The 17,033-nt window shown below is 40.0% G+C and overlaps 1 protein-coding gene across 1 annotated transcript in view; it reads left to right on the forward strand.

The window, feature by feature from the left end:
* Positions 1-244: 244 nt before the first annotated feature.
* The window catches only part of LOC110860504, a 114,355-nt gene continuing 97,566 nt past the window's right edge, over positions 245-17,033 (forward strand). Inside the window, exon 1 of the mRNA XM_022109559.2 lies at positions 245-1,588. The gene's annotated coding sequence lies outside the window, so the exon portion shown is untranslated. The remainder of the gene's footprint in view (positions 1,589-17,033) is intronic.

Raw genomic sequence — 17,033 nt, forward strand, 5'->3', positions numbered from 1 at the left:
GAGAATAAAGCGTTTGTTTGAAACTCAACACTCCTTCATCCCTCGATCCGTCTAGGAGTAATAGCGAAGCGACTGAGCAATCTATGTATGTACGTAAGAGCAGTTTAGTTTTCTACATAGTTTGGTCATGCCTAACATAAGCTGTAAGTAGGAAAGAGTAGTAGTAGAAGTTTGGTTCTGTTTTGAGCTGGGTTGGAGAATCGTGATCAAAACAGGCTTTTCCCATTACTTTGCCCTCAGTTGAATCCGAGTTGCGCTGGGGAGAGCGTCTCACGAACCGTTGTAAGCGTCCTAAGGTCCGATCAGTACATAAAATAAAAGAGAATTTCTTCTTCCTTCTTTTCTCTCCAAACGCGGAGCAGTCTTCTTTTAGTTGAGTGGAAACCTTTGCCTGGCACGAACCGAGACAAACCACAGCACACTTTTGTGCACAAAATCCATACAACTAAACTTTATAAATCAAGAAAAACTCCGATCCGGGCATTTACTTGTTTTCTCTAAAAAAAACGAGGTCCTTTATTAAGTAGAGCTGAAAGTTTTCCGAAAAAATAAACAAATTAGGCAAAAAACCAAGAAAAATATTCGAATTTGGGAAAGTGAGATTTTTTTTGACAGAGTGAAAGCCTAGTGAAAATATTACTCTGGTGTCAAACCGTCAATTGAATTCGCATCTCGGAAGTGAAGAACACAAATAAGTTAACTTCTCCTTTTATACACGGGATTAGAACAGAATTCGCCTTTTACAAGGGCCCCGTGTCGTGAATACGAAATCGGAAGTAGGACCATTTTACGATCCGATCTAAAACACTAAAGTCTACCAAACTGTCAATTTTCTCCCGGTTTTCTACCTGCCCCTCTCGTTCCCTGGGATTGATTTATCCTCAACCTCTGATCTCCGAAAAATAGAGAAAGAAAATAACACTTTCCTCAGATTTAAAGAGATTCTCAACCACAAACAAAAATACATAACGAAACAATAAATCTGTAAGTGAGTGAGCACGCATTTTGCATTAGTTCGAGTGAGTGAGTGACAACTTTGTGCACTTTTACTAGGGCGAATATTTTATGCCCGGGTGTCAAACCAGGGTTGAAATGTCATCTGTCATCATAATTCGTTAAAAAAGTATCAGTATCACGACGGCGAGGAAGAAAAAAATACGTAAACAGTTCAATTTCAACATTTGCAAATGTTTATAGCCTCGTGAAACATATGTGATGAGGCTGCGTTAGTGTATTACTGACTCGAAATCTTCACCTTTTTTCACCCTGTGCAGACCTTGGGTGGGTCATAAAGCTCGTAAAAACAAACTTGAAAAAAGTTAAAAATCCAATCCATCCAACATTTGTTTCACATTAGGTTTTAAGCCTAACCAAAATAGATAAAACTGTGTGTAGCAATATTATTAACGTCAAACTCACTTGTCTGTCAGAAAAATTGTAAAACTTGTGTTGTTTCAAAATTCTGTGCGTAAAGAAAATAAGTTTTATATCTTTAGTCGTTATTGAAATTAGTGACAGAAGAGGAGAACTGTATAATTCGAGTGGAGAAGTTTATTGAGTCTCATTTTGTGTCGGATATAATCATCAGGTAAGCATTATTTTTTGCTGTTACGGAATGTCTCATATTTAGCAGGAAAGTACTACCGGCTGGCATATTCTCTGGGGTCAATTTGCACTATTTTTCTTGGCATAAGTTGAAGTTGAACTCGGGGTATGTATTAATGACGTGAAAAGTCTTGCCACGTGGAGTGAAGAAGCGTTTATTACATTACTAAAGATAAAGTATCAAATGATTTCGCTTTTGAAATGGAATCCTTCTTCTGTTGCTGTCTGCTTATTTTAACTGGCTTTCGTACATACGCACGCATGTTTCACTTTCATTTCATTGCTGGTCTTCTGGTGGGTGCTGCCAGAAGGGAATGAAAATTTCAAGTGATGAAAGACTCCACGGAAAATTTAAAGCTCATAAAGACAAGACAAGACCAAGTCGTGATAAATCCAATCAAAGGAGCCGAACTCAATTCTTCAATGTTGCGCTAGAAAACCAGTCAGTTTTAATACTTTCAATTTTCGTATAGAATTTTTTCGTATCTTATTCATTCTTTTGGAATTATCTTAATGACACGACACGGTGGTGGTTGTGCATAAAGTGAAACTAGAACCACAATAGGTTACACTGTTCTCGAGTGTTTATCTAATGGCCCCATGTACACAATAATGGCAAAATGCGTTTAATTGAGATAAGCTCAAGTTTAGTGGTACTTGACCGAAAAATTGTCACTAGCAGATTCTCAGTCAACCACCCACCAATCGTGTAACACATACTTCCTCCACTGGCCAGGCCACCCGAGTCGTACTGTAATTTACAGACTGTAAATATAACACGAATCTGTGTTCCATTCAATTTTTTTTTCTGGTGAAAAATGATCCATAAAATTATTCAGCTCAAAAAGTGAATAAGAATCACATTTCTCCTCCTGTTTACACAAGTTTATGTGACATTTCAAAGAATTTGGTCTGGTGGCAGAGTGGCAATGTTATTATTTGTAAGGGTGAACTTGGAAGTAGTCGTGCTGTCTTATTTTTTTTCTGTATAGAGAAATAACGAGACAACGTGGTTCCATTCCATTTACTTATTTTCCTGCCTAACCGACACATAAAAATGTAGAATTCATTCAAAAATTTCAAAAAGAATTTCTTCCAACAAAGAGCGGAATCGTTGTCAACAAAGCACCAAATTTTGTGAGAGGACATGAAAGAGAGAGATGAGAAAAATAGAGGCAAAAGAATGACCCTTATGACTCACTGATTCGAATAATTGTTAAATTGGGAAGGAGAGAGGAAGTCGAAATGGTTTGCATGTGTTCCATAATAGTCTGTTCTGTCGGTCCATGGATGGTGGTGGTTTTGTACACATGTAAAGTAAAGCTTTACTTTTGGCCTTGTTACGAAACCAGTGACCAACCGCGTCTAATTTCTCACAATTTTAAGAAAAAGTTTCGTTTCAACCAAGGCGAAAGATGAGAGATGAAGTGAAGCGAAAAGGATCAGTTGCTTGCGACTACTTAAATAAGGAAAGTATCAACATTTGACACATTAAGAAGCCAAATTGGGGGCTGGGCTGTTGGTTGGTTGGTTTGTATCCTTGGTTTGGTCTGGTGGTGCATAGTACGGCACGGTTTAAAAGGTTTAAGTCGATTCAAATTTTATTTAGCAGCAGCACCACACCAACAGGATAAGAATGATGAGAATAATATTGCTTACTTACATGGTCCAGCCTACCTTCCCCTACTTTACTTACCTACATATAGAACCAGATGCATACTAAACTAACGTATGTATACCTGGTGGAACGGTGGAGGCATAAAGTTTGAGAGCTTTGCACAATTCAATTCAATGAAAAAGGGTCCATCTCTCTCTCTCTCCGTCCCTCTCGGGGTTCCCGGCATTGTACTCAAGGGCCCTTTGTATTCACACAATTGAGCACAACGCGTATATTAAACTGCTCAAGATCACTTGAAACCCTTGCTGGATGGGTTAAATAAAGTGAGTTCTTCTCCTCCTCGAAATACAAACCACGATTCAAACCTTGTCAAAAATTCGGATACATAAAATGAAATGCGAGGTGAATATTAAAACCGGACCGGAATTGGCAAATACTTTAACATGCTGTGATGATAATAATAGTGGTTCAAAATTACAATCAGGGGAGGGGTCGGAATAAAACTGCAGCTAAAATCTACTATAGTTCATCTTTTGGTTCGACTAAATAAATATGAGAACAAGTTTTCTTTGCTTAGTTTAAAAAAGTTGAAAGTTTTTCATTTTTTTTCTCGTCTCGTTCTTTATTCTTTCTTTGCCACTTGGTAACAATTTACATGGCCGAGAGGACAGCGAAGGAACCTCAAGAAGTTCAAAGTTGAGCTGGAGGCTTACATCTTTTGGGCACGGTTGTCTTGCTCATCAGTGATTTACTGGATCTCTCTCTCTGCAAAGGAAGAGGAAAAAGCAAACCAGGAGGAGACGCGTCGTGGTGTCATGTCGACGTCGTCGGCAGGTAGTGGAAGACCAAGTTCAGAGGGGTACTAGTGAGTGGATGAGGTGGTAGCTTCTTAAAAAAGTTCTCTTGCGGTTACTAATGCACTTTGTCTTCTTCTTCTTAACGTGGTCTCACTCACTTTTTCAGAGTTCAGTAGTTGTGACTGCGTAATTTTCAAGGGTTTCAATCATACGAAACCCCCCAAAAAATGTTGCGTAATTTTTAAGGGTTTAAATCTCACGAAAAAATATTAATAGTAGTTTTAGCTGTACCTATTAATTCTGGGAAATATATTTTGAATTCATCCTTTTAATCGAGCCCCTTTCAGGACAATGAGAAAATCATGTCATTTTTTGTCACCGTCATTCCGTCAAAGGTTGTGTCGCGCAGGGGTGTGTATTGAACCAATTGGGACAATGTTTTTACCACCCATGCTCATAAATTCGGTCCAATTGACTCCCTACCTATGCACCTAAATACTGAAAGCTTTTCTTGATCAAAAGCTTCTCCTCGATTGACAGTTAGGCCGCCATGGATTTTTGATTTCTGATTCGACTCGACTCTACTCGACCTGTCATACATATTTCAAAAAATGAATTTATTGTTGGCTGGAAGAACCTTGAATTTGTTTTTGAAGAAGGCAGAAAAAAATCGACCTGCGCCAAGTTAGTTGTCAGACTCAGATGCAGTCAGAGAATGGGTGCAATAATATAACAAAAGAAATATTGTGGATTATGCTGCTTGGTGCATAGAAATCTTGTACCCCCACAAACTTTTGGTGCTTCTGGTGCTGCTCAATTTCACAAAAATAAGAGTCCATTACCCCATTATGTTGACTGCCTGACTATGGCTGGTCATATTTCATGGATATTTCTCCGTTTTATTTTTACTCCCCAATTTTCATCATCCCGATAACAACAACTGATGAAATGCAGAGAAAGAGCAGCAGCAGCAATTGTGTGTGATTTGTTTTTTATTCTTCCAACTTTCGTGTTTCTGATAGTCAATAAAACCCAATAAAATGTGTGGTAGAGCAATGAACACTATAAACGAGAGAGAAAGGGGTGGATGGAGTGGAAAAAATGTAAAGAATTGAAATTGAACCACAACCACGACACGACGCACCGTCTGCAACAAACCGGGCACGATTTACACCAAAATGCAATGAAATGCAGCCAGATAAACAACACCAGTGCATCGCATCCCGGATAATGGCTGCTTTCCATAATCAATAATGTCAAGTCAGTCAATCACACGACGCCAAACTGCATCTGCCAATTCATTGAGTCGCCACTTTTTTCTACTTTTACTTTGTTCTCTATAGAATTTTAGGTGGTGGTGGTGGTGGTGGTAAAAAAAATGAAAACACAATTTGACACAAAAACAGCCAGACAGGCACGTCACGCCGAAAACGTAACGTGGACACGGGGAGAGGAAAAAGAAAGGGTGTGTCTCTGCAATGTAAAATCGGTCGAAATCTGGCTGATAACCGTGCAACGAAACGAAGCCACTCACCCGGTAATAAAAATCCTCGTTTTTCATCATAATGAAAAACCTCGTTATCGATTGAATCCTGGTTTTCGTGGCTTAATTTGCCCGTTTCATGAATGAATAAGGCACCACCAGCACCAGCCAGTTGTGCCTGCCTGGCTGCCTGCTACTTTATGTATGTATGTATTCGGAGGGAGCCCAAGTGAAAGCACACGACCCGTTTTAATATTTTCCTTTTCAATATTAATAATTTTGTGTTGGAGGAGAGAAACTAAAGCCATAAATCTCAAACATTCGCTTGCTAAGCGCTTTATTAAGTAGAATATAAATGTGTGTGTGTATGTATGTGTGTGTGCAACCCACTTTCTTTCATGGGGAGGAAAAGGTTGAGAAGAAGAAGGAGTGTAATATCCAGGCTGGTCTCCACCTCGTACATAGTTTCGTGTGTCTAAAAGAGCTGACACTTTCTGCCAAAATGTTACGACTTGCTGGAGGCAATTTGTGTCACGGAAAAAGTTACCAAGTGCTAAATGTGTGGAGGTTAACGGTGGTTCTTTGGTTGGTGCAGACAGCGGAGTTTGTGGCATTTTTGGAAAAAAATCGTTGATTCGTTATTTTTTGAAGGTTTTTTTCCTCCTCTCTTGTTTTATTTTACTTCTCGATGTCATCACGGATCAAGATGCTTGGCCCTGAGTGAAATGTGCATGCATATTAAGGAAGGAAGAGATGCAATTTTTTACCCGGGGGAAAGAATGAGGGAGGAGGCAATTGTGCATGCATTCTTAAAGAACAGTAACCGGGACAAAGCAATGGAATGAATTTAAATTGCGTAGTGTGGATTGTTACAGTAGAATTGTCCTTCCTCTTCTTATTGCCACCTCCTCCGCATATTCGTCTTCTCTGGAATGCAGTGCATTGTAAAAATGGATGCAATTTAGGGAATTTTACTCCTCCACGAAATCCGTATAAGTTACAAAACAATGTAGGAGAAACATGGAAAGGAAGAAAAATATAGGAAAAAACCCACACACCACAGTGCAACTCGAGTTCGTTTAGCCCGAGTTAGGTTGTCATTATTTTTAATGTGGGTACAACCGCTACTACTTTTTTTCGAGAGATTTTGCTCATCTTCGAACTTGATTCGTAATTTTGCATGTTATGCTTGCCCTCAGAATTTCGCGTAATCGATGGACAGACAGACAGACAACCATGACGGCTACATAAGCTTCGACTCGGGCTAAAAAACCCCCAAGTTTACTGGGAACAAAACAAAGAACAAATCGTTTTCGTACTTCTCGCTGTGACACACACCAACCTTTTCACAATTTGCTTTAGTTTAGTCTTGGCTGAGGAAAATCGGAAAGAGTTGCTGAGACCATGCCCGGTAACTTTTATGCTTAGTTAAGCATTGTTCTGATCTTTTTCTGTCGTGAATAAATTTAACTTCTCCTGCCTAAAGGCACATTTACTTAAAATCACAATAAATTTTTGTTCAAAAGAGTTCCAACTATAAAGTGATACGACGACGATGAGGACGGCTAACTTTTCTGGAACTGGCAACGAAGAAAAGTTTGTGTATCTTGTTCATGATTTTATTAATGGTTCAGAAACTTTAAAGTGTTGCGTGTTAAGGGGGCGAGGGGTGTATGTAGAGTGGAAGAGAGATGACGATCCGTGCAAAATATAAATGTCCTCCCTTCCTCACAAAAAGTTGGACTTTGTCATGTGTACTTATTAACAATATTTCAATTATACGAGAGACACGAAAAACAGGGAGAGACAGACGACTTTGGTATTAATTTTGTGCAAAAAGAAAAACACAAAAAGATTAAAGGAGAATATAACAAGAACTTTTCGCAGATGGAAAGTCACGATTTATTCTGAGAAAGATCAAAGAATCTATTTTTTTATGAACTGGATTTTTTTTTCTGAAATTAAAAAAAATGTGTCTGATAATAGTTGTGTTAGCAGGTTTATCGTATTTTGGAAAAGTGGGCATGATTTCAACGATGACGACGCTCACGACTGTTGATGAACCTATGTATTTACCATGAAAAATGTTACTAATAATCACAAAATATTAATAACGGAGTCAAACTCTCACAGAAAAAAGAGATTTGCAAATATAAAATTTCGTCCACTAAACTATTATAAATTACACTAATTCCACGAACCCTTAAACTTTAAACAACGTCTAACGTTGCAGCAAATGTAACCAGATTTATTGCGCATTTAATTCAGGTTTCACTACTCAATTTCACTTTACCTAAGAGTCAATAATGAACCTATTTGCTGCATAAAATATTACTGATCACCACAAAATATTAATAACGGGGCCAAACTCTACCAAAAAAAAGAGATTTGCAAAAATGTACCTAAAATTCCATTTTCTTCCCAACTTTTATCCGTAAAGGAAGAAACAAATTCCACTAATTCCACCAACCCTTAAATCTACCGAGGAACACAAATATGCAAAATAAAAGATGAACAGAGTTGTTTTTCTCATTAGGAGAGATCAAGACATCTAAATTTCCAAGATGTACATATGCACATACACATGTCTATGTCTAGAAAATGGGCAAGAAGAAACTCGACGCACCTTTCTTTTTTTCTCCAAAAAAAGAAGAGAAAATATATACAAAACTTAACGTTCCCTTCTTATTCTCCATCTCTCTCGATGTTCTCCATCTCTTTCATTTCCTGTTCTTTTCTTCCCTTTGAAGGAGAAAACTCTTTTAGTCCGGCTTAATGAAAAGGGAAAGGAGCAGACGAAGATAAAGAAAGAAAATGGAATGTGTTCCCCGGTCTACGTATCATCTCTCTCTCTCTCTCCTGACTCACTTACTACACATCCATATGGAACGAATAAGTTTAGTTTGTGGCGGACGGAAGGACGGGGAGAGTAAAATGAAAGTAAACATGGTCGGATGGATGGTTGGAGGCAGGCAGATCGAGAGACGGACAGATGAGAGAAATGGTAACTAAGCATATTCCATCATGATATCAGACCGCCGAGGAAAAATTGCCGAAACGGGATCAAAGAGCAAGAAGTACAAAGCCGTCTACATTTTGCAAACCAAATTCCAAAAGCGATACTACATATGTACAATTTTCTCACGAGAATTTAGTGATTTCATTTGAAATTATTATTTACGTGACGTATCTAGTCGGATATTAAGTCATGCTTAAAAGCTTTTAATGAAGATATCCCACAATTTGGGAGAGTAAAGTATGTACACTTTTAGTTAATCAAGTCTTTATACTTTCTCACTCTCCGGGTTGTTAATGCAATCAGAAAAATTCCCACGACCCCACATTCCTCGTACTAAACCTCGTACCAAATTGGAGTAATAATTGCAATAATTTCGTTCAATTTCGACAACCTGATGTGCAAAGTTAATGGGCAATTTAATACTAGAAGAGCTAGTACATAGCAGCTCTATCACTTTTATCCTCGTTTGCGAGAAGAGGAAAAGACGTGTAATTGGGAGAAGAACCTGGCTCCTTCCATCCCACCTGCGCTGTTATGGATGGAGTCCAAGCAGAATGTACTTATGTGCATTAGGTATACACAAAAAATCAATTTGGTAGCCTAGACTTGTTAGTAGCCATGCCAGACGGACATACGTATATGTAGCGAATCATACAATATCCGCTGCTGCTGCTGCTGTTCAGTTGGCGTAATAAAAAGTGAGAATAAAACAGGTTTGTTTTGAACACTTATTAGTGCGAAACAAAAGGAAGGGTTGGATCCCAATGGGTGTGATGAGAAGAGAGTGAGAAGGAGCCAACTGCTGCACTGCACCCGGTTGGCTGGCACAATTGGATTTTTTTTACAATGCCAGGAAGTACTATTAAGAAGCGAGACTATTGCATTACATGTGTATCTCTATGTAACGTAAGAGGCTAAAAAGTCGAGGAGTAATGGGATCCTCGTCGGAGCTCCTCAGTTAACGAGATAGATAAGGAAAAAGAAAAGAAAGGGAAAAGCAGGTGCAACAAAGGGAGAGAAACTGCAACAAGGCCAATGACGACGGCCATTATTGAAGTATTTAAATGTGTAGAATGTGAGTAAGTAAAGGTGAACGTGCATGTGAAGCGGTTGGGTCGATCGCTTTCATTCCGGGGGGATCATCCTCATCGATAAGATAATCCTGGAGAAAAAGAAAGTCGTGAAGGTGATTTTATTTTTTTCTGTAAAATTCTGTCGTAGTGAAAATAGAGGGTTATTTTTGGTATAAAATATTTAAAAATAGATTAAAACACGGTACTACAAACCGTATTTTCCTTCCTCGCCTGGCTGCCAAAGAGCAACTTGAGTTCAGTCACTTTGGTTGGGTTGAAAATTTGAAGAGTTTGTGGATAGAGAAAGATGAAAAGAGTTTGGTTTGGTTTTGGCTGCTCGGTTTTCTTGAAGATATGTTGAATAAGATTTCTTTTATCTCTTGCTCAGTTGTTGGTGGTGCTGGATGGGTGGGTGGATTGGGTTCATATAACCACTTCTCATCATCCTCTCCTCTCAGAGGCTAAAGCTATGTAAAGTTGTAACCATCATCTGTACGTACATCCACCCACGAGGAGGAGGATGGAATAGAAAATCCACAATCTGGATTCAGAAAATTTTTATATTTGATGTATTTTCTCTTTTATCAGTAACAAAATTCACGAGACGATGGTTGGTTGGTTGCTTGGCCGAGTTTTCATCTCCATGCACGAGAGAGAGAGGAGAGAAAGTAGTGTAAGCACATGCATGCACATTTCTCGTGATTCTGGATAAAATCACTGGTCTGGTTTTGTCGTGGGTGGTGGGTGGCAACGGCTGGTGGGGTCTGGTGGAATATCTCTATTACAAAAATTGAAAGAGTGATATATGCCCCCATAACAAATCCAGTTTGAAGAATTCTGCCCATAAATTCTCACAATTGGTGGAGATACGCCAGCCACTGCCACACTTGTACTTTTTTCGACAGCCCCACCACCACCACCAAAGTAAAGTGGAAGTAAAAACTTGACTTTCGAAATTCACAAGAGTCAACTACTTGCACCCAAAGAAACCAAACCACCTCGAGTCATACTTTCTCCTTCGACTATATGCTCGCCATCCATCCATCCATGTGCAGGGAGGGCAGGCAAGTTATATGTAATACACCACTTGCTCACTGCTCCAACCAACCCATGTAGTTAGTACCAATAAATGTGGAAGTTTCCAAAACTTTTCTCCAGAAATCTGGAAACTTCACTGCTCCGTCCAACGCTTCAGGCCAAGTACGTATGCCTCATGTTCGTTTAGACAAGCGGGAAGGTTTCCTCAATCAGGAGTCGCAAAGAAGAAGAATGCGAATGAATGCATGCACGGAAAGAGAGGAGAAAACCATTACAAAAGATTATGCATTATTATTACACTTATTATTTTAAGGTGCGCCATTAATAAGGGTAAAGACAAAGGTATTTGGATACGAAACACTGCTCCCGGTTTTGGCAAACTTGAGAAATATTTCACATTCTTAAAGGCACGTACGTAGTCGTTGAACTGATTAGATAACAACTTTGCAACAACTATTTTCACTTTCATGTCCGTGTGTCACTTATGAATTTGAAAGCGTTAACTTTCGCCCTCGTGAGACTTGATAATTGTCCACTTACTACGTACTTACTTGGGTACATACATAGTTCCTCATAAACTTGAACTCCAATAAAGTCACCGTGTTGTCGCGGAAGAACGCAATTTTATTACAACCAGGCAGGAAAAGTAAATCTTGTCCAAAATCATGAGAACATGATGGCAAAGGTGTGTTTTTGTATGTACATACATACGCTCCATTTGTTGGTTATTTCTCCTCGTTCAAGGAGTGACAATAAGTGAAAAAACAAAGTGCAGACTTCATATAGCCCGAGTCAGGTTGCAACTAATAATTGAGATGAGTAGGCAATACCACTACGACTTTTTTATTTTTCTAGAGATTTTTTTGCTCATCGTCGAGCTCGATTCTTAATTTTGAATGTTCTACATGTGTGCAAACCTTCAAGTCCATTGGTTAAGTTTTACCGGCGTAATAGTCATACAGACATGCAACCATGCCGGGTACATAAGCCCTGACTCCGGCTCAAAAAAAACTTGAGCACAACAATAACAACAAAAAATAGTTGGGGGGAGCAATTCATCCATGTATCGTATCGTATCGTATCCTAGTAAATACCACTATGCACACCTTTTTCGGCACTGAACTTTATTTACAACCGATAATTTAACACAATACGCTTGATTCGGTCGGTGTGAGGAAAAAGAGGAGAGAAAACCGTGTAAAGTGCGGAGAAAGAGGAAGAAGAAATGGCACGAGAACGAGGAGGAATAACAATCCACTTACTTTTTTACCTACGACTATGCCACCATGAATCGCCCCCAGTTATTTACGCATGGGTCGGGTTAGTTGAAAAAGGCAGTAAAAAATGTGAAAAGGTATTGTCACTCGGAGTGAAATGGAGTTATGAGGGGAAGAAAGAGTGGTTTGGTTGGTTGGTGCGGGTCCTGAGCATTTTTTGCTTATATGTGCCGAAAAATATGAAAGTTTCGATTTATGGGTTCGTGAATTTGAATCGGCGACACGAACACAACCTGTTCAAAAAAGGAGTCAATAATATAACTCGACATGTAACGACACTCGCATCGCTAAACTTCAAATCAACCCTGTCAGAGGCAGATGTATGCAAATGTGTGTGTTCAAAAGGCTGCAACAGTGGATTGGATTGTTTGCTGTATTATTAGATATGTGCCCGAAAATCAAGGCTCGCATCACATCACACAAGGTATCGATTTATTTCTTGGAAAGGATTCTTCTTCTAATAATGTGAGGCTGTGCTTTTGAAAGTAGAACTTTTTTAATGGGCTCAGAAATTTCAAAGAATTTATTTATCGAGTAGAAGAAATATTTCAATTAGCATTAGATTTCTCAGGTCTGCTCCTTTTGTTGGAGAGGAAAAAAGACATTTCGCACAACACGAAGAAGGAACTGGTTTTTATGCCAAATGTGGAGAGGGCTTTAAGAAAGCCTGGTTGGTGTGTGTTTATATGTATCAGACAACGAGCTGGAGAAAGGCTTGAGAGTCAAGTGGCTGAGATGGAACCTACTAAATTTTGGATGGTTATTGGGTCCGTATAAGCCGTAGCAAAAATAATGTGGAGGAAGCAAGCAGAGCGAGAATATTTATTTTACACTTGCCATTTTTTTCTTGGCGTTATAGGTTAACGGATTTCTAGGTGAAGGAGCCTTGTAGATTATGCAGTGACAAAGAACCCCCGCACCCATTGCACAATTTTCTTTCTTTAAAAAGTGTAGTCTCATACAAAGTTTCCATATTCGACTCTCGGTGACGCTTTCTCTCTACTTTTATTATTTATTCATTTCATTTAAATTCGAGATCACCATCAGTTCACATCATCCTGTAAAACACTGCAGTACATAAGTGACTGCATTAGATTAACCTCTGCTGCTCCTGCTGCCCGACACCCAGACATCCAACCATCGTCACGTGCGCAAACTTTTTCGATTCTGCAACTTTGCAATCCATCTCTGTCCTTCTCACCAAAGCAGGAAACCGTTTAGCCCTGATGTGAAAAAATTGCCGGTCGGTCCCGTTCACTCAGCCCAACCAACAAGCAAAACCGCCGGTTCATTCACTTTAGAAATTGGTAGTGCTGCTGGTGGAGAAAGCGAGGAAGGAATAGAACACACGTGTCATGCGTTGCAAGTGCAAAATAATCGATCCGTTTTTCTACTATCCATTCTGCGAGGCATGCCGCTGGTCTGGTGCAATGTAAGCAAAGCCGCATTCTTCTTCTTTATCCATCCCTTTTCTCCGAAGAATTGCGAAATTTGAAGAAATGATGCCACTTTTAAATTTCCTTGTGACACGGCCACCAAACCACCGACCAACCAGCATCCCGATTTTTGGTGGTATTGCGGTTCTGGGATGAAGTAGAGCAAAAGAAAGAAAGCAGTGGATGAGACGACAACAAAATTCTGGAGGAGTCGTCCTCGTCCTGGTACGAGATAACATGCCAAATTGTGGTTTGCTATGCTATCCCCCTCCTCGTAGAATAACTGACTGACTGCCAGCCAGCCAGTAACACTCAGAAGTGACTACTATTATGCCATGGTCGAAATCTGCATTTCGACTTTTGAAGCATTCTCCCTCTCATAACTTTCACCCATTGCATTTACCCCACGCGACTTGAAGAAAGAGGGAGAGAGAAAGCATGAATGAGTGAATGGCAACATCAACATCAAACCCATAATGCTGCCAGTGCCGCGTCGCTATATCCACTCTTTCTCCTGTCACGAGTCGTACTTTCTCCTCTGCCTCGGCACAATCTCATCCTCGCAGTGGGCAGACTAAAAACCGGTACTACTTTCTCCTCCTTGACGGGATTTCTCTCTTGTCTCTCGCATATTTTAACGGGATGAGACAGCTCACAAAGAAAGAAGTAGACTGAGGAGTCTCTCCGTCTCAGATTTTCGACCACTTCTGACTGTTGCTGGTCTGGCCTCATTGGGCTGTCTTTCCAAGAAAATAATACAAAATCCAGTCAGAAATATTAACCACGAGGAGAGGAGAGGATTTGATTTCTTCTACACTCTTACAAAACTGGTGTTAAATCATTACCGACCGGAGTATGACTCCGGTAATAAGGAGAATTACCGTTTAGTAATGAAAAACTTACCACTTAGAAACAAACCAGTACCAACCGGTGTTAAGAAGTTATTACCAAATCATTACCAGTACGGAGTATCTACTTACCAGATTTTTAGCAGTGTTCTTCGCCTATTTCATTTCTCCAATAATAATTTAAATACGTACCGGAGGAGCAGATTTATTTCATGGTCAGCCCATCGCACGAAGCACATTTGTCATTCAGACTACTTCACCCGAGGAATGAGAGGCCGAGATGAAGAAGGGAATAAATGCATGCGGAATGGGAGTGGATCTGGTACGTGAGAGTTTAACGCAAGTATGAAAGACTTGTTTTTTGGTTGGGCTGATGGGGTCGTGTTGTTTACTTTAAACCCTTTCCGGACGACTCTTTCTGCTTTCTCCTCTCTCTCTCAAGGGCTCCATAATCATGCACCAATAAAATATTCCTTAGTGTGAATGAGAGTGCAGAGACCATAACAAGAAAGCTACGAGCAGAATATAAGTGAATGGAGCCCACCCCATTCACGTCCCATATTTAGGGTAATACAATGCATTGAATCGAGAATTGAGGACTGTTTGGGACAAAACATTTTAAATTTTTATGAAGAGAGGAAAAGTTTTCATGTTTTTGCTTTCCTAGAAATTGAGCGTCTTCTGGTCTTCTTCTGGATAACTGCAATTTCCGTTTTAATCCGAGACAAAAGTTTAATCTTGACTGGGACGACAGAGCGAGAATTACAATTGCACTGGTCTCTGCAGCACCACCACGACCACGGCCACCAGACCACCACCGCCGAGGAGTAAGTAGTATGTAGGAGAGATGTGCTACTTATTCGGATCAAGATTGGGGCAAAGACCAGACTTTTAATGGAGAATTGATTGATTGGCTTTCTCCTCGGAGGAGTCGGAAGGCTCCATTTCTCTCTCCTTTACAAAGGTGCAGCCTCGTCCAAGTTGGGGTTTGGTTCCTCCTCTCAAGTTCTCTGTCTGACTGTGAAAGTAATGTGACGCATGGATGGCGGATTTTGTTTACTCGCTCTCTCACAGCATATTTATTTTGTCTTGACTTGTTTGTCGTCTCACATCATATCACATCACATCACATCAAACAGATATTGCGTAATAATGAGAATCTTCCTGCGTCATGGCACGTATGCGATCTGGTCACCACCACCATCAGAAAAAAGGGGTGTGGTTTTTTGAGGTAGGAACAAAATAATGTACAAAACTCTACATAATGTATCGTTGTCGATCGTAAACTGAACCGTGTCCTTGGTTTAAGATTTCGTCTCACTTTCACTCCGTTGTTTTGTAGTTGATCTCACTTTCTCTTATTCGGAGAGAGCGGATTCCACACGGGTATTAAAGCATCACCCGGGGATTCATCTGCTCAATCATTATTGACTCTTTCTCTCTTTTACTATCTGATACATATGAGAGGCTGTGTACATGTTGTGTAGATTGGTATATATGGGCACATGTACACGGACGAATTTTAGAGCCTGGCAGAAGAAGAAGAAGAGTGCTGAAACTTAATGAAATTAATGATCCCTAAATTAAATTAATTCTTGTCAACCCTTCCGCCACTGAGGCAGTCGTCTTCTTCTCCAGGAAACTTGTCGGCGGATAAATACTCCTCACTCCTTAAAGAGGAAGAGGAGGAGGTGGAACACAGATGAGAGTCGTAAATCGGAGACGACGAGAGAGACCTTGATATTCAGGAAGGTATTCAATGTTTCAATGTACTTACTTTGTTCTCATTGGCATACTCGAAGTGTTCTGGGTCTTAAAAGGAGGCGAAATTTGGGAAGAAGTCGCAGAGCAGAATGCTTGCTTAATAAGACTCCAAGGTGAAGACGGATCACAACTTTTTACCCAAGTTGCAGGAAAACCAGCCTCGTGTGCATCTTCCTCCTCCTGGATCTAATTCCATCGCGTGTTTACGTATATGTAGGGCAACGCTACGTGGATTTGGTGGTGGTATTGATGAAAGGAAATATAGGAGAAAGTGGTGAAAGTTTAAAGTAGAAATTAGCCGAGAAAGCCAACCCAAGTTAAGTCACGTCAAGAAGAAGAGAGGAGCTTAGTGAGCGAGTGAGTGAGCGAGTGAGTGAGTGAGTGAGTGAGTGAGTGATGCAGATCCAATCCGCGATTTTCTTTCGCCACAGAAGACACACTGTGGGTGAAAGTTTCTGCGGTTTGCTGGTGGCTTTAGTTTCTTTCCCATTGTTCCACCACCACCACCACCACGAAGAGTACTACCTACGGTTTAGGTTTAGCTGGTTGGGCCAAGTGGAGGAGGAGGAAGGAAGGAAGGATTTACTTTGGTATAGTGATACCATTCGAGAGATGGCCTGCTTTTCATCACTTCTTTCTAATACTACTTTTCCCACTTTAAGTCCCCACGAAGTCAGACCTAAACAATTTTGTCTGCCGAAATTCTTTGTTGATGTTGACACGAGGAAGAAGAAAAGGGTTGAGAGAGAGAAAGAGAAAGTAGAGTAAAGTGTGTCGTTTTTATGTAAGGCGACGACACTACAAGTGCGTGGATACGTATCAGGTGAAGGAATTGTGTAAGGAAAGAGGGGCATTTATTTTCTGGGGTACTTGTGAGACTATCCTTTTCTCTCGAGGTGGGGATTATTGGTGGCTAAATAAATCTCCACGTCCACGTGATGGTCTAGCTTACTGATACCCGATGATGACACCTTAAATACTAGGGTACAGACAGACTTTTAATTGATTTTAAATCAATTATTTACAACAATCAGTTTGACATCCATATTGATAAATTATTAAATTATTTACTTTA

This window comes from Folsomia candida, unplaced genomic scaffold, assembly GCF_002217175.1.
Source record: "Folsomia candida strain VU population unplaced genomic scaffold, ASM221717v1 Fcan01_Sc033, whole genome shotgun sequence".
Classification (NCBI taxonomy): Eukaryota; Metazoa; Arthropoda; class Collembola; order Entomobryomorpha; family Isotomidae; genus Folsomia; species Folsomia candida.